Raw genomic sequence first — 8,750 nt, forward strand, 5'->3', positions numbered from 1 at the left:
TCGCGATCGAGAACTCCGGTCTGACGCACGCGGGTTCTCGCGTTATTTCCTTATCACTTCTCGCGTTTGTTTTGTTGTGAAACGTAGTTTGCGGACCAGACAGAGCTGTCGGCGATTCTTCCTATTATGAAGTCATGCAATGTGAAACCCCCTGTCGCGGATCCATCGTGCAATGTGAACACAGCAGCAACTGAATGCTACCTCAGATAGTCACGCAGTGTGAAAACAACGGCGATCCGACGAGTTTGAAAATCGTGCAGTGTGAACTCGGCATAAATCTGTGAAATGCTTATAGATGCTTATAGATCAGAAAATGTTTTTTTAGACCTCAGTAAAACACGTTCAAGTTGCCAGACACAATTATTAATATTTTTGTAATTTAATTAAATAATTTTTTTAATTAATAATTTATGTATTTTTTTACTATAATAAAACATTTCTATAAAGACATATATTGTTGTGGTACAAACATTATAAGCATAAGGTTAGGAGGCATCACATATAGAAATAAATTGTAAAAATGAAAAGGTAAAGATAAATGCTTCAGCAAATTATCTTCACATCATCTGAAATTGTCCTGACATCCTATGATGTGATTTAAAAAAAAAAGCTAAAATGAAGGAAAAAATAAAAATTTCCATAATGTAAAACGTTGTGCACATTTCATGTACATTACATTATATTACATTTAAGGACGTCTCCACAAATATTAACCAAGAAAAATAAACCATATCTATGCTTAACATGCGTGATTCTTCACAATTCCTTATGACAATGAATACTTTACAAGTTCTAATTAGCGAGATTCCGAGTTATTAGAAACAGAAACTTTTTCGTACTCCACGCAGACCATAAACCGTTGAAATCGGTTGATAAATGTAAACTTTACTCCACTTTTTGTCCAGAGGAGCCGCAGCTCCCCGTTTACTTGTATTTGTTTACAGAGCAGTCCAATATGGCGGACTCGTTGACGTATCGCAGCAACGGTCCAAAGTGGCCAATGAGGCGTCTAGGTATTTTATATGTCTATTTAATGGCTGTGGACGAAATAGCTCAACAGGAGAGCCGACGCAAACGCAATGACATGTGACATAAACCTCATCATGTTTTAAAGAAGAGTTGCTGCGTCCCAATTCGCCTACTTATACTATGCCCTATGTACCCTTTTTGTCAAGAAAAAGTACCTACTTTTGAGTATGTAGAAGAATAGTAGGCAAGCTTTGGGACATACTACTTCATCATAGCTGCTTCTTTAAGGGATGCTCTGTTGCTTAGTTACATGCATTCTGTGACTGTTTAAACTGCCATGTCAATCATCTTGTCACAGTTAACATCATCCACATTTCGTTTAATTTGATTTCCTACCATATTGGACAGAAATTTTATTTTTACATTTTATTTTCTTAAATGTGTGTATATATATAGTATTTATAGAGTTTTAGCTTTTAATTTTAATTACTTTTTCTTATTTGTAAGTCGCTTTGGATAAAAGCGTCTGCTAAATGACTAAAAGTAAAAAGTAAAAGTAAATTAAGAGGCACGTTGATCTGCTAGTCACGGGTCTATCATGCCTAGAATTCTGCTCATGTGTTTGCATAATGATGCATTTAGAAGTTAATGACCAAACGTATCATTATAAAAGCGCACAGTGTTGCTGCAGATGAAATATAAGGTGGATAACATTAAATTAATATTTTTCATCAGGTTAGACATTGATTATTTATCACTCAAATCCATTTCTCTACCTGTCCGCCATGTTTGTAGTTTTTAACACTTTTTATGCGTGTTTGTAGTTCTAATCGAATCCTTCCTCGTCCACCGCGCAATGTGTTGTGGGCAATATTAGCCGTTCGAGTGTGCATCGATCTGCACTTCGAATTCAAACCGGAAGGAGTAGACCATCCTGGAATCTTTGGCATACTTTTTTAAACATAAGCCTTGTCCAAATACCCACACTTGCGGTCTTTGCACTTGACCCATATTAGTTATATTATATTATGAATGGAACTGTACTGCATAAGATTTTTAAAATTATTTTTTATTAGAATTTCTTGGTAACACAGCACTGTAAAAAAAAAAAAAAAATCTCAGATAACCTAAAATGTGCATAATTTAGTTACATCAATCAAATGTAAATAGCACATTAAAGTTAAAAGTTTCACACTTTTATTGTGTGCGCGCTGTACAGCTCTGGTATAAAGAATGTTTTTGCTCAGGTGGCCGAAATGTCCGCCCAATAGAGAAAAGTTTTGCTCAGCAAGAAAATTAATTAGAGGGAACATTGCTTGAGAGCATCTTTGCTCAGACCAGCTCCAATCATAAATGAACTTGACTTGTTCAAGAACATATTTTAATAGCCTTAGCCCATGCCTTCTGTCTTTGGTGTTTACACAAACAACATAATGGGGTGTGTTCTGACTAAATTCAGTTTACTCAATAGCAACATTTACAAATACATTCAGGTTCAACATTACATGAAGCTAAATTTCTAGTTGAATTACTGTGATAGTGTTTAATGTGTCTGAATCAGTGTCTCTGTTATTTCCAGTCGGAGTCAGTAAGAGGAGATCAGACTAATCAGACGCACCAGTGCAGCTTCGTGAGGACAGAATGAGTCAAGTACAAAAAAACAAAGATGGAGATTTTTCTCCGGGATGCAGGTACTCTCATTGAAGACAACATGAAATCAAAACTGACCACTTTTACTTTGTTAATAACCTACAGAAACAACTTTTCAGTTGATGTCACCAAGCCCTCTTGTTTGCTGTATTACAGTTCAGTTCAGCAGGAGAGATCAGATTCAGCAGAGCCCAGCTGTGTGTCCATGAAGAGTGACTGCTCTATAGATCCTCCACCAGAAATGAAGGGTGGAGACAGGCATAGTGTCAGGTACACAATTACTTATGGTATTGAACTCTTGTGTTCTCTCCCAGTTTCTTAATGTTTTGATAAGCAACAGTAATATGAAAAAACGCCAATATTCAATAAATTGTGAAATAGGAAATCGGTTTAAATGTGTGTTGGAACAGAGTACTGCTCTCTAATTCATAACTGGAAGTATTATAAAATTAGTCACAATAATGAATAAACTAACTTGCAGGGGGTGGGTAATATGCATAACTTCATAATGTTCCAATTCTGCAGAGGGTTCACATCATAAAGACTGAATCTACGGTAACTTTACGAATTAAATGTAACCTCTGTTCTGTTACAGTTTAGCTCAGCAGATTCAGAGATCAGATTCAGCAGAGCCCAGCTGTGTGTCCATGAAGAGTGACTGGTCTATAGATCCTCCACCAGAAATGAAGGGTGGAGACAGAAGGTACACAATTGCTTATGGTATTACCATGACATTTCATGTTTCTCATGGCCACCAACATTTAATAAATAGTTGGAATTTTGTTGTGCAATCTGTTGTGTTAAACAGAACTGAGAGCATTGTGCTTTAATTCGTAACTAAAAGTATTATTAATTTAGCCACCATACTAAACAAGCATGCAGTGGGTGGGTAATATATATAACTTCATGTAGTTCTGCAGGCACTGGTTCCATGTGGGCCTGCTCAATGGTTGACATCATAAAAGATTAATCAATTAACTTAAAAATATATATATAATTTTAATCTGTTCTGTTACAGTTTAGCTCAGCAGATTCAGAGATCAGATTCAGCAGAGCCCAGCTGTGTGTCCATGAAGAGTGACTGGTCTATAGATCCTCCACCAGAAATGAAGGGTGATGATTATATTTGGTAGATAAACACCATTTGTAAAATGTTGTAGCCTGTCCGATAATATCGACGCGAGAGCAGCTGTGCGTTACTGTAGGTCAAGTGCGGTACGACGTCGCGAGGTTTGACGGTAACGCGGCTTAATATTATCACTAAAATATACGAGTTACGATTTTCGCTTATTGTTGTACTGCATCGTTTAAACTATTATTATCGCTCAATCACCTTTTATGCTTTGTTTTTGTTGTTTTTCGATCGTATGTTGCTGACGCCATCTGTCCTGCAGTCACCCACCTCAATGCTAATGAAATAATCATGAAAAAAACAACGAAAAATAAGAATCCTTTAAAGTAATAATAATAATAACAACAATAATAATAATATAAAAATAAAACAATACAACTCCACTGTAACAAAACCGAAGAATAGGCCTACACTACACAGCAGTCATATTTAGAAACAATAAGCGAGAACACCAGTTTCCTTTGTTTATATATATATATAAAAAAATTAAAAAAACCTGTGGGTGTGACTTCCTCACATTACATTTGGTATATTTGCAAGTTAAAGCAAATGGATCATACCAAGTAAACCCTAGTGGTAGGGGAGCAAGAATATACGAGTCAAAACCAGGAAATGGTAGAAACTACTTGTGAGCATCTTTGCTCAGACCAGTTACAATTATAAGTGAGCTTGACTTGTTCAAGAACATATTTTAATAGCCTTAGCCCATTCCTTCTGTCTTTGGTGTTTACACAAACAACATAATGGGGTGTGTTCTGACTAAATTCAGTTTACTCAATAGCAACATTTACAAATACATTCAGGTTCAACATTACATGAAGCTAAATTTCTAGTTGAATTACTGTGATAGTGTTTAATGTGTCTGAATCAGTGTCTCTGTTATTTCCAGTCGGAGTCAGTAAGAGGAGATCAGACTAATCAGACGCACCAGTGCAGCTTCGTGAGGACAGAATGAGTCAAGTACAAAAAAACAAAGATGGAGATTTTTCTCCGGGATGCAGGTACTCTCATTAAAGACAACATGAAATCAAAACTGACCACTTTTACTTTGTTAATACACTTTTTCTGGTTTTATTATGAAAGACACACACCAGTTGACACACCACCAAGCCCTCTTGTTTGCTGTATTACAGTTCAGTGCAGCAGGAGAGATCAGATTCAGCAGAGCCCAGCTGTGTGTCCATGAAGAGTGACTGGTCTATAGATCCTCCACCAGAAATGAAGGGTGGAGACAGGCATAGTGTCAGGTACACAATTACTTATGGTATTGAACTCTTGTGTTCTTTCCCAGTTTCTTAATGTTTTGATAAGCAACAGTAATATGAAAAAACGCCAATATTCAATAAATTGTGGAATTTTGGAAATCGGTTTAAATGTGTGTTGGAACAGAGTACTGCTCTCTAATTCATAACTGAAAGTATTATAAAATTAGTCACAATAATTAATAAACAAACTTGCAGGGGGTGGGTAATATGCATAACTTCATAATGTTCCAATTCTGCAGAGGGTTCACATCACAAAGACTGAATCTACGGTAACTTTACAAATTAAATGTAACCTCTGTTCTGTTACAGTTTAGCTCAGCAGATTCAGAGATCAGATTCAGCAGAGCCCAGCTGTGTGTCCATGAAGAGTGACTGGTCTATAGATCCTCCACCAGAAATGAAGGGTGGAGACAGAAGGTACACAATTGCTTATGGTATTACCATGACATTTCATGTTTCTCATGGCCACCAACATTTAATAAATAGTTGGAATTTTGTTGTGCAATCTGTTGTGTTAAACAGAACTGAGAGCATTGTGCTTTAATTCGTAACTAAAAGTATTATTAATTTAGCCACCATACTAAACAAGCATGCAGTGGGTGGGTAATATATATAACTTCATGTAGTTCTGCAGGCACTGGTTCCATGTGGGCCTGCTCAATGGTTGACATCATAAAAGATTAATCAATTAACTTAAAAATATATATATAATTTTAAGCTGTTCTGTTACAGTTTAGCTCAGCAGAAGAGATCAGATTCAGCAGAGCCCAGCTGTGTGTCCATGAAGAGTGACTGGTCTATAGATCCTCCACCAGAAATGAAGAGTGGAGACAGAAGTCAAAGTGTACATGATCGCTTACGGTATTGAACTCTCATGGTGCCTGGTTTTATAAAATGGCAGCAACAGCAATGTAACCCCCCCCCACTAATACTCAATAAATAGTTACATTTATTAATAATAATAATTACTATAAAAAATTCCATCAAGTAATCTAGTTCATTATCCTCACTGTATAAGCGGTTTATGGCTGGCAAACTACATAGCAATTGGGCCCATAGAAAGAATAGCATTTTATCACCATTCGAAACTATCCATTTCATATATTTCTAACACAATTACTCAGCAACTGAACTGTTTACAGAATTATTCAGTTAGTAACACATTTCATCGTCAAAGTATCTGATTGTTTATTTAATGTTGTTTTAAGGCAAATCCTGCGACCCAGAACAGCTGTAACAGAACCCGTCTGTAAGAAAATGAAATATGATGAGTCTGTGAATCAACCACAAGACTTTAATGAAAGCGTGTGTCCTGGCGACAGGTAAAATACAAGGTTTTGATGCTGCAAAGATTCATCATATAGTTCATAATCAATGACATGATCAATAATTGTAAGGATTCACTTCATTAGACTTCTACTGTTTTTATACATGTAATAATGTAGTATTTTAATTTTACAGCCATGACGTCCTCAACACGTTTAGATCAAATCTGATGAAGAAGTTTCAGTGTCTGTATGAGGGAACAGCAAAGCAGGGAAACCCAACACTCCTGAATGAGATCTACACCGAGCTCTACATCACAGAGAGTGAGAGTGGAGAGATCAGTAATGAGCACGAGGTGAGACAGATTGAGACACAATCCAGGAGAGCAGCAACAGAGGACACACCGATCAAATGCAGTGACATCTTTAGAGCTTTACCTGGACAAGACAAAGCCATCAGAACTGTGCTGACAAAGGGAGTCGCTGGCATTGGAAAAACAGTCTCTGTGCAGAAGTTCATCCTGGACTGGGCAGAAGGGAAAGAGAATCAGGACGTCCAGCTCATATTTCCACTTCCTTTCAGAGAGCTCAATCTGATGAAGGACAAAACACTCAGTCTTTCAGAACTTCTTCATGTCTTTTTCCCTGAAACTAAAGAAATGGAGATATCCAGTGATGAATATAAAGTGTTGTTCATCTTTGATGGTCTGGACGAGTGTCAGTGACAGAGGTACGAGGTTTCAAGAACCCACAGCAGGAGGAATACTTCAGGAAGAGAATTAGTGATCTGAGTCTGGCTAATACAATCATCTCACACCTGAAGTCATCAAGGAGCCTCTTCATCATGTGCCACATCCCAGTGTTCTGCTGGATCTCAGCCGCTGTTCTGGAGAAGATGTTGAGTCGAGCAGAGAGTGGAGAGATTCCCAAGACTCTCACTCAAATGTACACACACTTCCTGACGGCACAGATTAACATTAAATACACAAAGTACAATGAGAAGAAGGACACAGACAAAGAAATGGTTTTCAAATTAGGGAAACTGGCATATGAGCAACTGGATAGAGGCAATATGATCTTCTATGAGGAAGACCTGAGAGAGTGTGGCATTGATGTGACAGAAGCATCAGTGTACTCAGGATTGTGCACTCAGATCTTCAGAGAGGAGTTTGGCTTGTATCAGGGGAAAGTCTTCTGCTTTGTTCATCTGAGCGTTCAGGAACATCTAGCTGCTCTATATGTGCACCTCTCTTGTACAAACCACAATATAAATGTGTTTGACCAAATCACCAAAAAGAGAAAACTGGTAAAGGTTTTAGTTTGTTTTCATAATTCATCAGAACATGTTTCATTATCTGAGTTGCATCAGAGAGCTGTGGATAAGACACTACAGAGTAAAACTGGTCATCTTTACTGTTTGAATTGTTGACATCAGAGCAAGTAATGGATGTGTTTGAGCTGAATACATTTATTGGAAATAAAAATATTTCAGATAAAGTTCTTCAGAAGTTGCTTCCTGTGATTAAAGAATCCAGATCAGCAAAGTAAGTGACACAGATGATCACTACACAATTACAACATTTTACAGATAATTCTGGATGATCTATGAATTTCTGTTAGTACTGATCCTGTTTGCAGTGACTTGAGAGGTGCATAGTGGCATAACCTATAACCTCTAATATTTTCATAGTTTTCGTGCCATATTTTGATATTTGATACCATAAAGCTGGTTTAACATTTAAAATCAAAGAAACTTTTTACTGTTAATATTACTGTTGTTCTGTAAAATACAATTTTTGCATCACAGCAAGAGGCATTTTTAAGTTTTTTTAAAAAAACTGGTAACTTTTTACTTAAGTTTTCAATTTCTTTACAGTTTGGATGACTGTAATATCACAGATAAAGGTTGTGCTGTTCTGGCTTCAGCTCTGAAGTCAAACCCCTCACATCTGAGAGAACTGGATCTGTCTGGGAATAAACTACAAAATGTGGGCATTGAGCGTCTATCTGATGGACTTAAGGTTTCTCACTGTAAACTGCAGAAACTTAAGTAAGATCTTTTCTTTGATGGTTTTCATGCCTGTGTGAGATATGTCTTTCACATACAAAAACCATAAAATTTTATTTATTACTTATTTTAATATTTGTAAAAACCCACTAAAGTTTTTGTCACAGTCAGAACTTTTAATAAATTTTTTATTTTAATAATAATTTTTTATATTATGTTAAAGACTGTTTTGGTTTGCTATATCAGCACTTGTTTTATTACACACAAACATGGCCAAAGAAATCACTATTACACTGGCACATAAATAACCCAATTATATTTACAGGTGTATCGTCTCGGTTACGTATGGTAACCCTCGTTCCCTGAAGGAGGGAACGGAGACGTCATGTCGGATGACCGACGAATTGGGGTCTCGCTTAGAGAGACCAATCTACTTTGAGTGTAAACTAAACGAGCCAATG

The 8,750-nt window shown here is 36.8% G+C and overlaps 1 pseudogene; it reads left to right on the forward strand.

The window, feature by feature from the left end:
- The first annotated feature begins 4,646 nt into the window (after nucleotides 1–4,646).
- Nucleotides 4,647–8,750, forward strand: part of LOC107733922 (NACHT, LRR and PYD domains-containing protein 3-like) — a 6,463-nt pseudogene continuing 2,359 nt past the window's right edge.

This window comes from Sinocyclocheilus rhinocerous, unplaced genomic scaffold (assembly GCF_001515625.1).
Source record: "Sinocyclocheilus rhinocerous isolate Xijiao unplaced genomic scaffold, SAMN03320098_v1.1 scaffold1091, whole genome shotgun sequence".
NCBI classification, from domain to species: domain Eukaryota; kingdom Metazoa; phylum Chordata; class Actinopteri; order Cypriniformes; family Cyprinidae; genus Sinocyclocheilus; species Sinocyclocheilus rhinocerous.